Below are 4,987 nucleotides of genomic sequence, written 5' to 3' on the forward strand. Positions count from 1 at the left end.
CTGGACCAAACGTTCACACTCAAATTGCAATACAGTGAACGTGGTGTACTTAATCACATGTCCCTGTGATTTAAGATATGTAGGGATGACCTCTCGAAAAATCAAGCAACGTGTGAACATCGGAGTAACGTCCGCTGTAAGAAAAATACGACCAAGCTGACAGACCATTTCTTGAAGTTTAATCACACACCTAATGACATGCAATGGACCATCATTGAGCATATAAAATCAGGGACTTGATCATCGCATCTGCTGTTCGAGAAGGAACAGCGATGGATTTATGGTTTGTCTACACATATTCATGGTCTCAATGATAATATTCCATGAGGGTCAGTGATGAGGCATTACCAATCTGTAATCTAGTGCGCATTCACCAATCTTTACATCCAGATGCGGGAATGTTTGACACACTATGTGGGCTGGGACACATATTTAGTGTTAATAAAGTTTCATACATACCACCTTTGGTTTTCCCCTTCCAATTAGGCTTTGGGTTAATTATTAGCATTTCCTATAATGCCTGTAGTGAGGTTCTGTGTTTGGTTGCAAGCAATTAATTTGCACCCCCCTCCCCTTTTTAAAAAAAATAAATATTTGATAACATCATTATTACATTTCTTAATATTTTCTCCAATTGTACATCATTTGGGGATTTTTCTGTGCTATTGCTGGGTTCATTTATTCGTCTAAATAAAGTTTTTCAGACATGAACTTAGTCCCAATTTAGTGCCTTGGTTTTTTTTAACAGAAAATAATTATTCACCATCAATGATTACGCAAGGTGAGATTATTATGAACGAATGTCGGGTTCGATGGTTTGTTTTTAAATAAAGTTTCACAAACACGAACGCAGTCCTAAGTTAGTGTTCTAGCTTTTTTAACAGGAACTAACCTTTTGCCATCCGCAATTACGTGACCACGTAGCGGTCATGTGATGCCATAGCCCCGGAAGCACACGGAGGTTTGGCGCGTTTAATCAAAACCCGTTAGTATTTATTTTCAGTTTCAAGAATCAGTGTCCATCTCCAGGCCTGCAGGGACCTAGTAGGTTTTTACGGCCGGCGGTAGAACCTTTGTTGAGTGAGTACTTCCTCTCTATGGGACCGTGCTGTTGTTTATCGGCAGAGTTTGAACGGGGGTTCTGTAAACATAGAGGTCTCTTAATACCAATACCTCTGTGATTACTTTCAGATTTACATTGAGGCTCCCGCTACCCAGCAGTTCCTAAGGAGCGGAACTTTTCTATTTTTTATGTAAGCCCTGTGTACTTCCTGATTTTTTCATGCATCACGTTTGTATGTTACTTTGCCTGCCATTTGTCGAACTAGCATTCTCAATGTAGTCCGAGCAAGTCATGTTCTTTGATCATTGTTTATACCAGCGTTATAGTCACTAATGCGTTCAGGAAAAATATGCCTGACATAACATTATGGTAATCAAGACAAACAAGTTGTTTACCCATTATATATTCGTTTAGACATTGACCTCAATGCTTGATGACATTGAATTTTAGAAGTTCTTTTGTAAAGTTCAGTGTTATCTTTTGAATGAAATCTGGTTCAAATGAATACATACTATTGACTGATATTAAGGCTAGTAGTGACAAATGAGTTTTATTTAAATTGGGGATATCCACTTTAAGAATACTGAATGTAATTACATTTAAATTTATTTCAATTAGAATGAAATTTTTTGTTTTGTTTTTGCTATTTCAGATTCCATTGGCTTTCGGGAAATTCCTGAAGGTCTCCACATAACCGTGAGTTGCCATATAAATTCACGCCACAGGTTAGGGTAAGCCTTAGCGTGCTTATACCGCAGTGGTGTTTTCTGGTCCTGACGAAAGCTTCAACGAATTTAATATGGAAGCTGAAACATGTTGACTATTTTTTCAGGATGTATCTGGTCAATTAATTACCAGTTCGGGACATCCACTTCACCCCATTTTAACTGTTGTCCTTTTTGCCCACAATTAAAAATTATTTTTGGATTAAAAAAGGCCCCCAATTTAATCACACTTTCTCTCTCACTTGTTACACCTCATTTAAGGTTTCAAGATACAAACGCTCTGCTATACTTAAGCGTCGTAGCACACCAGAAATGCATTCGGCATTTCTGGTGGGGACCATATGATGAAGCATTTCACCAACCAGGTTGGTGAGTGAGGGTTCCTTTTTTCACTTTGAGTGACTCCTTCCCTCTCTTTAAAACTTTATTATGTGGAGACACTTTTGTTGTTTGATTATGATGACCCAGGGGGACTAAGAGTGGTTCCTTCAATTTTTTACACTCTCTCTCTTTGTTTTGAAGTTATCCTTAACTAACCCGCGTGACGCACTGCGGGCCTGCTTGGAGGACCTGGATACCTTCGCGCAGGTCGCGGGGTTCAAGGTGAATGCAGCCACGTCGTTAGCCCTTAGTGTCGCCCTGTCTCCACCCTCCCGAGAGTACTTGCAGAGCTCGCTTCCCGTCCAGTGGGCAGAGGACTCCGTTCCATACTTGGGGATTCAGTTGGCCCCCACACTTCCAAGGGTGGTGGCTCTACATTATGCAGCCTTGTGCCGGAAGATCCGCCAGGAACTCAGGCAGTGGAAATATTATCCCCTTTCTTGGCTGGGCAAAATTGCGGCGGTCAAGATGACCCTATTGCCGCAGATCCTATACCTCTTCTGCACCATCCCCTTGCACCCGCCTACCGGATGGATACAGCAGACACAATCAGAGCTTGCCCAGTTTACTTGGAACGGGCAAAAGCCGCGCATGGAGCGGTTGTTGTCCACTCTCCCACCTGAAAATGGGGGACTCGGGGATTCCGGACCTTCAGCTCTATTTCCGGGCTACCCAGTTACGTCACTTGTTGGAATGGAGCCGCTAGGAGTCGGAGAAACATTGGCTGTTTCAGGATCAGGCGGTAGCAGCAAGACCCCTGCAGGAAATTCCTTTTCTACGCAAACAGCATAGGCCCCCTAATCTCTACGCTTCCTATATCACCCGTGTCCTTCTGGAGATATGGGACCGCGCTAACGTCCCCCACAAGTTCACTACCTTCCCCTCCCCGCTTACTCTCCTGTTCGATAATCCGGAGTTCGCCCCTGGGATGGATTCGGTAGCCTTCGGCAGATGGAAACCAGCCGGATGCCGTTTTCTATATCACATGCATGACGCAGACGGTGTGCGCCTGTTTCAGCAATTTAAGCAGGAATACGGGCTACCTGAAGCGGAACGGCTTCGATACCTACAGGTTCGGCACTGGGCGCTCAACGAGCGGGTCCGCCCATTTGCAAATAGAAGACTTTCCCAGTATGAGCGATGGCTTGTAACACGCACATCGGACAAACAGCTAATCTCCGATCTGTATAGGATGATGCAGGTTTGATTCGCACACACTTACCACCCGGGTAGGACGCGATGGGAGAGGGAGCTGGGTAGAACTTTGACGCACAAGGAGTGGGAGGGAATTTATTATAGGGCCCGACATTCAGCCTACCATATGTGACTCACCGACACACTCACAAAGGTCGCGACATATTGGTATTACACCCCCGGAACGTCTACATGCTATGGACCAGACGAGGGACGCGAAGTGTTGGAGGCGATGTGACCAGATAGGCACCCTGACCCATTTACTCTGGGAGTGTGAGCACATCCAGCCATATTGGTCCCAGGTGCTAGATGAGGTGGACAAGCACTTTAATACAGCGATACCGCGCTTCCCGGCGTACACACTGTTGGGCCTCCCAAATCCTCTGACCTACCCGCTTAAATCTCGTAGGGGTCGACAGATAGCCATAGCACTGGGCTCAGCGACACAGAACATACTTCTTCACTGGCGCACCCCCACCACTCCTACTTTCACGGGCTGGTTATACCGGTTATGGCATGTCCTCGGCATGGAAAAGCTTATGCTAACGCTGGCAGGGGAGGGCTCCAAATACAGGGAAGTGTGGAAACCCTTTCTGGCGCTGTTGTCCTCCGAATTTCGGGAGGTCACCTGCCCTCGCTATCTGCGCTTGCTGCGCTTATCCGATGAGCAGATGGAAGAGTAGGGATCAAGACCTGTTGAGACAACGAGGAGTGGGGCTGATGGACGTGGAACATGGGGAGGGGGTGGGGGTGGTTTAGAATTTGTTGTTCGACGGCACCCCTGTTGGAACTTCCTATGATATCTTCGGGGTGGGCAATTCCAGTTTTGATTTCAATCGTAGTGGTAAGGGGCCCGGCCACTCATTTTGAATCCACAGGAAGCTGATAATTTCTTTTGTTGGTGATTTCTGTGTGTTTTGAAACGTCAATAAAAGATTTAAACCAAAAAGAGGTTACATCCTTTCTTTCCTTCAGACTCCACCCCCTGCATCCCACCCAAGTCTTCCTTCCCTACTTCAGACCATCTTGCCATGCTTCAGCAAGATGCGGCAGCACTCCTGCAGAAAGGAGCAGTGGAGTTAGTGCTGGAACAGGGACAAGGATGCTACTTCCGATATTTCCTTGTGCCCAAGAAGGACGGCGATTTTGCGTCCAATCCTGGACCTCAGAGAGCTGGACTTCTTCCTCAAAAAGGAAAAGTTAAGATGCTAACCCTAGCCCTAGTGTTGCTGGCACTGGAATCTAAAGACTGGATTGTGTCACTTGACTTGCAGGATGTGTTTTTCCGTATTTGCATCCTATGGATGCATCTGACGTATTAGCACTTTGTGATGGGTTCCACCCTAATTTGCAGTACTTCCCTTTGGCTTAACATCAGCCACTTAAGTCTTTACCATGGTGGTGATGGTGCTGGCGGCTCACCTTGGGAGGTTATGCATCCCCAATTTCCCGTACCTGGATGGCTGGCTTATCAAAGCTGAGCAATCGGATGTGGTGTTATACCATCTGCAGCCAGCAGTATCTCTGCTGTTCAACCTGGGATTTTCAATCAACAATCCCCAACCTCACCCAAGGCCCTTCAAATGACTCAACTTCATAGTGTCAGTATTGGACACCACCCGTC

General features: G+C 45.8%; 1 long non-coding RNA gene across 1 annotated transcript; it reads left to right on the plus strand.

Moving 5' to 3' along the window:
• Nucleotides 1-1,018: 1,018 nt before the first annotated feature.
• On the plus strand, nucleotides 1,019-2,007 carry LOC146817558 (uncharacterized). Its single transcript, XR_014962551.1, has 3 exons — nucleotides 1,019-1,080; nucleotides 1,192-1,253; nucleotides 1,716-2,007. It is a non-coding gene; the product is annotated as an uncharacterized LOC146817558 (long non-coding RNA).
• Nucleotides 2,008-4,987: the final 2,980 nt, after the last annotated feature.

The sequence above is a fragment of the Triturus cristatus genome, chromosome 6 (assembly GCF_964204655.1).
Source record: "Triturus cristatus chromosome 6, aTriCri1.1, whole genome shotgun sequence".
Taxonomy (NCBI): domain Eukaryota; kingdom Metazoa; phylum Chordata; class Amphibia; order Caudata; family Salamandridae; genus Triturus; species Triturus cristatus.